The 11,953-nt window shown below is 48.2% G+C and overlaps 1 long non-coding RNA gene across 1 annotated transcript; it reads right to left on the bottom strand.

Moving 5' to 3' along the window:
• Nucleotides 1-3,175: 3,175 nt before the first annotated feature.
• LOC143768802 (uncharacterized) lies at nucleotides 3,176-11,693 on the bottom strand. Its single transcript, XR_013214035.1, has 2 exons — nucleotides 11,063-11,693; nucleotides 3,176-4,107 (listed from the first exon to the last, which is right to left on the bottom strand). It is a non-coding gene; the product is annotated as an uncharacterized LOC143768802 (long non-coding RNA).
• Between the last annotated feature and the right edge of the window lie 260 nt (nucleotides 11,694-11,953).

The following is an 11,953-nucleotide window of genomic DNA, read 5'->3' on the forward strand; positions in this document are numbered from 1 at the left end:
GGGTCGTCGTCTCTGGGGTCGTCGCCTTCTTAGGGGTGGTCTTCAGGGTCATCGTCTTTAGTGTCTTGAACTTGGAAATGTAGCAGAAGGTACAAGAAGGCTGAGGAAATGCCGAGAACCAGCTGACGGTACTGGAACCAGGATGGGGAGCAGAAGGTACAAGAGCCAAAGACACTGCCGAGAACAAGCTGATGGTACTGGAACCCGGATGTTTAGCCGAAGGTACAAGAGCCAATGGAACTACCGAGGACCAGCTGACATTACTAGAACCCGGATACTAAGCAGGAGGTACCCGTGCCAGAAAGCACTACCAAGGACCACCTGACGTTGGTGGAACTCGGATACCCAGAAGGAGGCACCTAAGCCAAAGGCTCTGCCCGGAACCAGCTGACGGTACTGGAACCAGGGGGACCTATTCAAGATTGTCTTCCAAAGAACCAGTTAATGGTGCTGGAACTCAGATAGGCAGCAGAAGGTCCACAGGAAAAACAAAAGTTGCTAGGCTGCGAGCTGGCCATAGTTACCGAAAATCCACAGTCCTACAGGGAGAGCTTGTCCTATTTGCACTATGGAACCAGCCTTGATTGCCAGTTCCCACAGCCCACATAGGAAGCACCTAAACTGCAGGCACCATAGAGTCGGCTAACCCGACCGCAACACAACAGGACAATGTATTGGAGGCAAAGTGACCTTGACACTACCCAGAAACAGCTGGCGTGCTGGAACCGGGCTGGGCAGGAGGGAGTACCCTTGCCAAAGACACTTCTGAGCAGCAACTGGCGGTGTTGGAGCCCAGGGAATAAAGGAGAAGCAGAGTGTAGGCTGAGGCCTAATTGGAGCAAGTTGAAAAGGAACCTTTAACCCCTCCCAGGCGTTAGCAACTAGAAGAGCCTCCTTGTGCAGCAGTAATGCTGCACAAGGAAAAGGTGGCTGTTTTAATTATGTTCCTTGCACATGCTGAACGAAACACTTATAAAATTTGGCCCCTCATACCGTGAAACCGTCCCGGAGGCAGGACTTTCCTTCTTAATGAGACGCAGCACAGCTGTCATTCATACCCCCTTGGTGCCGGGCGCAGCCTCCTGAGCATTGTTTGTTTGTGTACCGGAGTCTGCGCTGTTATGTTATCCCTTGGCCATGCGCAGTTAGCACTGCCCGTCTTCTGACATCATTTGATGTCAGCCTGAATGCGCCTGTGTGGTTGCGTTGCCCGAGATCAGGCCCCGCAGTGTCTTCTGATTTATTCACACTGTGGGGCTGGGATTCATGGCCTTGCGCAGTGCATATCTTCACCTCTCTAACTCATCTCCTTCTGCCTTCTTCAGACTGTGCAGCGTCAGCTGATCCCTAATCACATGCCACGGCCGTGACGCCGCACAGTCTGAAGAAGGCGGAAGGAGATGAGTGAGAGGCGAAGATATGAACTGCGCATGCCCATGAATCCCAGCCCCGCAGTGTCTTCTGAGTTATTCACACTGCGGGGCTGGGATTCATGGTTTTGCGCAGTGCATATCTTCGCCTCTCTAACTCACCTCCTTCCGCCTTCTTCAGACTGTGCAGCGTCAGCTGATCCCTAATCACATGCCACAGCCATGACACCGCACAGTCTGAAGAAGGCGGAAGGAGATGAGTGAGAGGTGAAGATATGCACAGGCATGCCCATGAATCCCAGCCCCGCAGTGTGAATAAATAAGACACTGTGGGGCGTGATCTCGGGCAGGGCGGCCGCACAGGCGCAGCCAGCCTGACAACAAAGGATGTCAGAAGACGGGCAGCGCTAACTGCGCATGGCCAAGGAATAACATAACAGCGCAGGCTCCGGGACAGATTCAAACAACGCTGAGGATGCGGCGCATGGCGCCAAGGGGGAAGGAGTAACGGCTGTGCTGCGTCTCATTAAGAAGGAAAGTCCCACCTCCGGGACGGTTTGAAGGTACGAGGGGACACATTTTATAAGTGTTAACTTCAGCGTGTGCAAGGAGAATAACTAAAAGAGCCACCTTTTCCAAATACAGCATTAGTGCAGCACAAAGTGGCTCTTCTAATTACAAATGCCTGGGGGGGTGGACAGGTTCCCTTTAATTTCTGTTGTTGTGTTAGCGTGGAGGTCGCAGGACACATTGCCGGATACACAGCTGGGGATCAGCTAACGCTACTGAAACCCAATAACATGGCAGCAAGTGTTGACTGTGCAAAGGGCACTTCCGGGCAGCAACTGGCAGTGTTGGAGCCCAGGGACAGCAGGAGGAGCAGACTAGAATGATTGCTGCACACACAGCAGGGGAGCAGCTGGAGTTACTGAATCCCAATAACACAGGAGCTAGTGTTTTTCTCTTTGCAGACAGCATTTCCGAGCAGCAACTGGCGGTGTTGGAGCCCAGGGACAGCAGGAGGAGCAGACTAGAGTGATTGCCGCACTCACAGCAGGGAAGCAGCTGGCGTTACTGAACCCCAATAACAGAGGATTACAGGAAAAAAAGAGTGTAGGCCTAAGCCTAATTGGAACAAGTTTAATTTCTGAAGTTGTGTGAGTTTGGAGGGAGCAGGAGCAATTGCCGCACACACAGCAGGGGAGCAGCTGGCGTTACTGAACCCCACTAACACAGGAGCTAGTGTTTTTCTCTGTGCAGACAGCACTTCCGAGCAGCACCTGGCAGTGTTGGAGCCCAGGGACAGCAGGAGGAGCAGACTAGAGTGAATGCTGCACACACAGCAGGGGAGCAGCTGGCGTTACTGAACCCCAATAACAGAGGAGCAATTGTTGACTGTGCAAACAGCACTTCCGAACAGCAAATGGCGGTGATGGAGCCCAGGGACAGCAGGAGGAGCAGAGTGTAGGCCGAGGCCTGCACTCGAGGCAGTTTAATATCTGTTGTAGTGTCAGCATGGCGGTCGCAGGACACATTGCCAGATACACAGCTGGGGATCAGCTGACGTTACTGAAACCCAATAACACGACAGCAAGTGTTGACTGTGCAAACGGCACTTCCGGGCAGCAACTGGCGGTGTTGGAGACCAGGGAATGCAAGAGAAGCAGAGTGTAGGCTGAGGCCTAATTGGAGCTAGTGTTATGGAAATATTAGGGTTGGATAAATATATCCCTGTGTGTGCTGTGGCCGCTCCCAATTAGACTGAGTATTTTGAGCGCTCATCAAGAATGGACTGTACACAACTGTGACAGAACAACATTCCATCAATACTGAATCTTTATTGTACATACATAGTTTTATATTTTCACATAGAAAGGAGTGGTTAGGGGTTGTCAGGGGTGGTTAGTTAATTATCATATTGTCTAGCTCCTCTGTCATTGGTTATCTAAACATATATGGAATATTGTGATTAATGCTCATATGACTGCTGATCAAGCAACTAAACTCGAGTTCTCTGTCTAGGACAAAGTGGAGACACCTGACCAGCAGTCACCAAACATCTGACTCTCTTCTGCTTTTAGGGGTGGAAAACCCCATATGATCTGTCTGGGTTATATCAGGCTTATATCAGTTCAGTTGGTGTCAGCCATTTTAAACCATTGATTATAATATATATATTAGCTGTGAGCATATAAGTATATATTTGATTATAGAGGAGTATACATGCAAGTGAGATCTACATGATATATATATTTCTATCACAAGCCCCCCTTAGATATCACTTGCCCTAATCCTAGCCTCCTGTCCCAAAGCGCTGCAACTCTTTTGTGCTGTTGGCGAACTGACACAAGCCTAACGCCTGTGCCCCACTCCATACAGACTTTTCGCAAATGGGCGGTCAGGAGATCTGTCCCTAACGGGGGTTCGTTGCAATCAGTCTCTTAGTCAATAGCATGTGTAGTGAGCGATGTGCAGTCTTTATCAGGTAGGTCATCTCTTCGGTCAGGCCGCAACATCATTCTGGCTTGGGTGTCATCTTCTGGTAGGGGAGCTTTCTTGCGATGCGATGAGTGGATCCAAGCGAGTCTTCCCTCCAGTTTCACAGAGTTTGGTGTCATCAGCAGCACTTGAACAGGACCATCAAATCTGGGATCGAGTGGTGTTCTCCTTACAAGCTTTTTCACCAACACCCAGTCTCCTGGCTTCTAGGAGTGCATACCGGACACTGAATCTGGATCTGGCAATGAAGAAAAAAACTCGAGAATGGATGTTAGCAAGTTTCTTGGTGATTTCAATTACATAAGCAGACAAAGTATCATATTGCATAATCAGCTGCTAAGGGAAAGGATACCCCTAACCTGGGACTAGACACAAACAAAATTTCATATGGTGACAGCTTTTCTGGGCCTCTGGGAGTGTGCCTAACACTGAGTAGTGTGATTGGGAGTGTGTAGGCCTAAGTCTGACCTTACTGCTGACTAGATCTCTCATGTGAGGTCTGCTGTGAATGCAGGTCCCTGGTCACTCTCTATCACTTCTGGGACCCCATGGCTGCATATCTCATCTCTGAGAGTAGCTTCTTTGCAGTAGTCTTTGCTGACTGGTTCCTCACTGGGAAAGCTTCTGGCCATCCTGAGAACACGTCCGCGACCACAAGGGCATATTCGAATCCTCCACTTGGCGGCGTCTGGATGTGGTCTATCTGGATCCTCTGGAAGGGGGTACAGTGGTCTGGCAAGACGATGTGTGGGAACTTTCTTCATTCTTCCAGGGTTGCATTTGCCACAGGTTAGACAGCTGTTTATGAACTTGGCTGTTAGGGTGGAGATTTCTGGAGCGAACCAGTAAGCACCAATCGGATCATTCATCTGTGTCTTTAATCTGTGTGTGGGCCCATGTGCCCACTGGACCACCATAGGGTACATGCTTCGGGGTAAACAGGGTTTGTAGTCCATTTAGTATACCCTTCCTTCTTCATGTGTTGCTCTCTTCTGCATCCAGCATTCCTTCTTGTCCTTTGGGGCTTGCTCTTGCAGCTTTTTGAGCAGATCACAGGACGTCATCTTGTCAGGTTTCCTGTCTTCAGCCGTCCTGTAGTAGCCGTCCGGCTCTACGACCTCTTCCACTTGTCCATATTGTCTTCCCTTGACTGTTTCTTTGGCTGCCATATCCGCCATGTTGTTGCCTCGTGCCCCAACTGTGTTCAGTTTTCCATGCGCTTTGACTTTTAGCATTGTCACCACTTTTGGAAGTTGAAGTGTGTTCAGCAGGTCCTTAATGGCTCCATTATGCTTCACGGTTGTTCCGCTTGCTGTGAGGAAGTCCCTTGCAGCCCAGATGGGTCCGAAGTCGTGTGCTATGCCATGCAAGTACCTTGAATCGGTATACATTGGTATACATTTTCTCAGTCTTGTCTTCTGCCATATGGTAGGCCTTCATCAGCGCTATCAGTTCTGCTTCCTGGGCTGACAGACTGGGCGGCAGACTTCTGGACCACAGGATCTCTTGATTGCTGGTCGCTGCACCTCCCGTGTGGAATCTTCCTTCATCATCTGCAAATCTGGAGCCATCCACATAGAGGGTCAACTCTGGGTTGGTCAGTGGCTCTTCTGCCACCTTGGGTAGTCCTGCTGTTTCCTGTTGCATGATGCTGAAGCAATCATGGTCATCCGTCCGGAGCAAATTCAGATCCCTGCAGAAGGTGTCATGCAGATTTTGATCAGACTTTTTATCTGAGGGTCTATATCTGTATCCCCCCTTGGGAGTGGGAGTAGAGTGGACGGGTTGAGGACTGTGCATCTGGAGATGGTGACATTGTTGGGCAGGAGTAGATAGCACTGGAGGCGAAGATGCCTGGCGGTGGAGAGATGTTTTAGCTGGGTTTGGTTGAGGATTGCCGAGATGTCATGCGGAGCCAGGATTTCCAATGGTTTTTCCACTGATGTCAGTAGTCCTGTCCAGGAGGGCGTGTGCTGCAACTGCTGCTCTCATGCGGGAGGAAGAGGCTCCCCTTGCAACTGGATCCAGGCAAGCTGAAAAGTAGTCCGAAAGTCTCTGCTTTCCCCCCTGAAGCTGTGTCAGGACTCCAGTAGCAAGGCCTTCTCTTCTCATCAAGTAGAGATGGAATGGCTTCTTGTAGTCAGATAGGCCTAGTGCTGGCGCTGAGACTACAGAGCCTTTTAACTTCTTGAACGAACTGAAGGCCACATCTGTCTGGAGGAACGGGGTCACACTGACGTATTCACACAGAGGCTGCATTAGGATGGAAGCATCAGGGATCCAGGCTCTGCAATATGAAACTAGACCAAGGAAGGCCTGTAGCACCTTTGGAGTTGTCGGAGGGACCATCTTCTCTACTGTGGTCTTCCGGTCATCTGTCAGGTATTTCACCTGGTGAGCAATACAGTGTCTCTGGAACGTAACTTGCTTCAGACACCACTGGACTTTGTTCTTTGAGATCTTGCAGTGCTGCTCCGCCAGGTAGAGTAAGAGATACAAGGAATGGGCTTTACACGTGTCAAAGTCAATTGCACAAAGGAGTAGATTGTCCACGTATTGTAGCAGGGTTACATCTGCATGTTCTGCGACCCAGTTGGTGAAGACTGTGGACATTGCTTTGGTGAACTGTGAATGGCTTTTCTGGGCCCACTGTGGCATCACTTTTCATGTGTGGTGTCCCCCCTGGTGCATTAAGGCAAACAGGAACTGGTCTTCCGGATGAGGGGGAACACTGAAGAAAACCTTAGCCAGGTCGGTCACTGTGAACACTTTTGCTGTGGCAGGCACATTCCAGAGCAGAGTGTGCGGATTCGGCATAATTGTTTCAAACTCTGTGGCGTCATTCACAGCTCTCAGGTTATATACCATTCTGAACTTGGCTGGCTCTCCTTTTACAGTCTTTTTCTTGACGGGGAAAAGCGGGGTATTGCAAGGCGATGTGCGAGGAACAATGATTCCTATTTCCAGGTAGACCTTCAGTTGGTCACAGGCAGCTTGACTCTAGGCCTGGCCTGGGCCTTACGAGGGTACGGGGTACATGGCTTGAGTGACACCCGTACTGGGGCAACTTGAGGTTTTCTCACGTGCTGGGGTCCCTTAGACCATAGACTTTCTGGTACTACGTCCAGTACCTCCTTGGGTAGGCCTCATTGGTTGGTTAATGTTCTTGTAGGGCCGCCAGCATGACTCTTCTTGGGTCAGGGATGAAGAAAGTGTCACTGTCCCATCTTCGTGGAACACTGTGGTTGCCTTCAGCTTCTGCAGTAGGTTCGCTCCCAGCAGGTTGAGTGGAAGTTCCTTGACACCACAAACTGGGACAGGATAGAGTGTCCTGGCTGAGTGCACACGCTCAGTGGCTTTGTAAGCTGAGAAGGTCTGACTTGACCATCAATGCCCATGCGAGACACAGAGAATTCTGATAGGCAGGTGGGATCAGCGAGTTCCACAGGTGTCATCACACTTCTGGCTGCACCACTTTGGATCTGACAACGCCATCCATTTTAAGGGTAATTTGAGGTACTGGTCTTGCAGATGAAGTTTTACATGTCAGGAGCGTAGTGTCTTGCAGACCTGGCTTGCTTGCCTCTGTCCTATGGACGGGGTACTTCACTGCTTTCTGCACTTCCTCCTTGACCTGTTTCTCTGGACCAACTCTTGGATTGCATGGGTCCAGTCTCTTCGGGGGCGTGAGTGCTTTGCACTGGTTCTGGAAATGGCCAAACTTGCCACAGATGTAACACTTGACACTTTTTCTGTCTTTGTAGGGTGGTTGCGCTTTCAGGTTAGTGGTCACCATGAGAGGGGCTGTCTTCTGCACCCCTGGTTGGGACTCAATCCCTTTGGCTACTGTGGACAACGGCATGATGGGTACTGTAGCGGCTGCGGGGTCCGGCCTGCTGATTGAAGCTGCGGTGGTAAGACGGGGCCTGCAGGTGCATTCGTGGCGAGGCCCGGGGTGCCATGAGACCGGCGGCTGCATCCAACCCAAGGTCTTGGGGCGTTACAGGGGCTGTGGCTGCATCTGCCATCACTTCTTCCTCCTGCTCCGACATAGCTTCTCCCCTTTGCTAACCTTATTGAGGTCGGTGTCTCCTCTCTGGAGTCTGCAGCGGTTCTTCTGGTGGTGTGTTGGTCGGCACTTTGCAGCGTCTTCACCTCTGGCTCCCCTTCCAGCATTCTCAGCAGCACGGCACCCGTTTCCTTCTTCGCGCTCTTTGTGGTGCTATAATGGTGGCAGTTTTGGTGACAATCGGCAATAGACAGTCTCCTAGGCACACATAAAACATTTTTTCTGGGTCAGTCCACTGCTATTGACCTGTTCCTAGGCCTAGCCACTATCAGTGGTTTCCTGATTGGCTGTCTCAGTCCATGCCCAAAGGCCTGTGTATCTGGTCATGAATGGTGAAGCCCAAGTCTTGGAATACTTGCATTACTCTGCAATGAAACTTCTTTACAGACTCTGTCTTTTCTTGGCTCATGTCATGGCTCACTCTCTGAGCTGTTCAATTAGCTGTGGCCCTGACTTCCAAGCGTGTATGTCTGATTCTGCTGGAAGTTTGAATTGTTCCTTCATGATTGGCCAGAGTGCATCACCTGCTTCTATTTTCATTCATGGCCCAGAGATCATTCCAGCTGGCTGCATATGTTTACTGCTTCTGCTACATTCTTCGGTAAAATGGCATGGGATGCATCCCTGGATCTGGACTATTGTCACCTGACTTGAAGTGCAGTGCACATAGTGTAATGGCGGTGCCTCTATCTGCCCCTGCATTCTTGGTGCCTGTGGGTTTCTTTTCTAGTACTAGACAGCATGTATGATGTTCCCTCTTCATCTTCATCAGAGGAATAGTTGTGATAGCTTGTACTGGGGTCGTACACTGACTGATTTTGGACTTAGAAGTTGCTTTTTTATGTGAGGATGTCTCCCCCCTTGCTGAAGCTATGATGGATTAGGATTATAGTTTCATGTTGGTGTGAATGTGGATGTAGGCAGCTCTGACCGGTGCTGAAGCTGTACATTATCAATACATAGTGATATCAAAGTTCATGTAAAACCTTAAGGGTTACAATATTGTTGACTGTGAAATGAGGTAACGGAGGATCTGTCAGTGAGCTCCTTCTGATATCACTCCTCCCCCCTCTGCACCCAGGGCTGAGCTGACTGCTGCCTGATATGTCTGGGGCTGCCCACTGTAGGGGGGGCTTTCACCTTCCTTCCCCGATATCACAACTGGCAATGGCTGGACTGTGCCAGGGACCCCTTGTGCTGTAAGCACCATATTGTTTGAATTGGGCGTTGGCCCAGCCGGCAACACGGAGGAAAAAAGAGGAAGAAGAAGGAGGAGGGGGTGATGAGTGAGACAAAGGAGTAGTAGGAGGGGAGAGAGAATGTGGAGAGAGAGAGAGGAGAAGAGAGGAGAGAGAAGGAGGGGAGTGAAAGGGTGAGGAGAAGAGGGAGGAGAGAGAGAGAGAGAGGAAGAGAGAGAGAAGAGAAAAAAAATGTGGAGGAAGAGGAGAGGAAAGGAAAGAGAGAATGCGGAGAGAAAAGACTGACAGAGAGAAAAAAAAAAAGAAAAAAAAAGAAAAAGGATAGAGGAGAACAACAAGAATAATAGAGAGGAGCAATTATGCCTTCTCCCTGTAGGGAGAGATGGGGCGCACCACATACTGTGCAAAAATAACTACCTACACCATGGATTCTGCTAAAAGCAGACTGCGCAGATTCTCTTGTCTCATACCCACAAAAATCACTTCCTGGTTTGCTCACATAACTTTCTGTACCATCTAAACGATGTAAGCTCTGCTGCCACTTCATACCATGTATTAGTATTCAGCAATCTAACATCAGCTAACTGTAACTTCCCTTATTTTCCTTTCTACGTCATGCCACTCTGCAGCTTGAAGTCTGCCATTCTAATGAATTTCACGTACTTTATACCTTCCAAAAATCTTCACATACTTAACACCTTCGTATTCTGTCACTATCTACTGACTTTCCTGTTGCTCGGCCACTCTATTCCCCATGGCAAAAGCAAAAAATGAAAATGAAAAACACACAAAAATGAGAAAAGAAAACAGTACTAAAAAAACTTCTAAAAATGAGTATATAAAACACTAAGTAAAACTCAAAACGATAAGAAAAACCTTCAAAAACTTAGTTCACAACCAAAAACTCAAAACTTTGATACAAGAGGAAAAAATTTTTTTTTTCAAAAATAAAATAAATAAAAAAATAAAAAGGTAAAGAGATTGAAGATTGAGGAAAACTTAATTAAAAACTTTAAAATGCCGCAAAAAGAAAGACCCTTTAAGAGAGTAAAAAAATTAAAAATTAAAACGGCTGTCAGTCAGAGACACACTTCCTCTTTATTCCGTATGCCATTGCAATAATATCAAATGTCACTAAAATCACATTTCTGAAAACACGTAGGTCACATCAAAAAATGATAGATACAATTTAAATTTCACTTCTTCACAAAAAAACTACACATACCCAGCATTGCAGCTGAAAACAGTCAGAAAAAAAAAAAAAAAAACTGTGACAGTTTGATTTACAATGCATATCTCTCTGCTAAACAGCACGGAGAAAGAGGAAGTTCGGACAAGAGAACTATTTCTGCTTCTTAAAGCGGCAATAGTACATGACACAAACAGACAGATAGACAATCCGAGAGATGCCCTTTTAAATTCTGTGACACATGCAGGCTGCGCTGGGAACAGACTACTGCCAATCGCACTGGACGCACCTGCGCCTGGGCCACCTGAGTGCTTGAGAAGCACAACAAGCGGGAAATCTACCACCCCGGTCCGGACGTCCTGACTGGATCGCCGGCACTACGGGAATCTGCAGTAGCCCTCTTAAGTTATCACTACCCGTGCCTGGAACATGGGACTACCTGCCCCGGAACTCTGCGTGTTCCTCCTATGCACGGGAATCCTGCAATAACTTATCGAGCGATTTGACCTCCTGCGGTCTGTTTCTCAGCAACCACAAACAAAAGTCACTTTTTCCTTCTTCTCTCGGATTTTACACAAACACATACACGGTCCACAGCAGACACCTCCCAGGGTGGATTTGTGGCTACGGATTTTTTTACACTACCTGGGAATTTGTGACCACATCTTACCGGCAAGAGGCATAGACAAGGACTGGGCACAGGGGACTTTCAGGTAAGATGATAACATTTTCTTACCTTACTTATGGAGCTGCGCAGTCTCCTGCCCCTGTGCCAGGCCACAGCCATAGCTTCCGTTCCGGTCAGTAGTGGGTCCACGTGTGCGTTTCATCCGAGCCGTTGGGCGCCATTCTGTTATGGAAATATTAGGGTTGGATAAATATATCCCTGTGTGTGCTGTGGCCGCTCCCAATTAGACTGAGTATTTTGAGCGCTCATCAAGAATGGACTGTACACAACTGTGACAGAACAACATTCCATCAATACTGAATCTTTATTGTACATACATAGTTTTATATTTTCACATAGAAAGGAGTGGTTAGGGGTTGTCAGGGGTGGTTAGTTAATTATCATATTGTCTAGCTCCTCTGTCATTGGTTATCTAAACATATATGGAATATTGTGATTAATGCTCATATGACTGCTGATCAAGCAACTAAACTCGAGTTCTCTGTCTAGGACAAAGTGGAGACACCTGACCAGCAGTCACCAAACATCTGACTCTCTTCTGCTTTTAGGGGTGGAAAACCCCATATGATCTGTCTGGGTTATATCAGGCTTATATCAGTTCAGTTGGTGTCAGCCATTTTAAACCATTGATTATAATATATATATTAGCTGTGAGCATATAAGTATATATTTGATTATAGAGGAGTATACATGCAAGTGAGATCTACATGATATATATATTTCTATCACACTAGTTGAAAGGGAACCTATAACCCCCCCAGGCGTTTGTAACTGAAAGAGCCACCTTGTGCAGCACTAATACCGCACAAAGAAAAGGTGGCTCTTTTATTTATGCTCCTTGCAAACGCAGAACTAAACACTTATAAAATGTGTCCCCTCATACCATGAAACCGTCCCAGAGGTGGGATTTTCCTTTGTAATGAGACGCAACACAGCCGT

This window comes from Ranitomeya variabilis, chromosome 1 (genome assembly GCF_051348905.1).
Source record: "Ranitomeya variabilis isolate aRanVar5 chromosome 1, aRanVar5.hap1, whole genome shotgun sequence".
Classification (NCBI taxonomy): Eukaryota; Metazoa; Chordata; class Amphibia; order Anura; family Dendrobatidae; genus Ranitomeya; species Ranitomeya variabilis.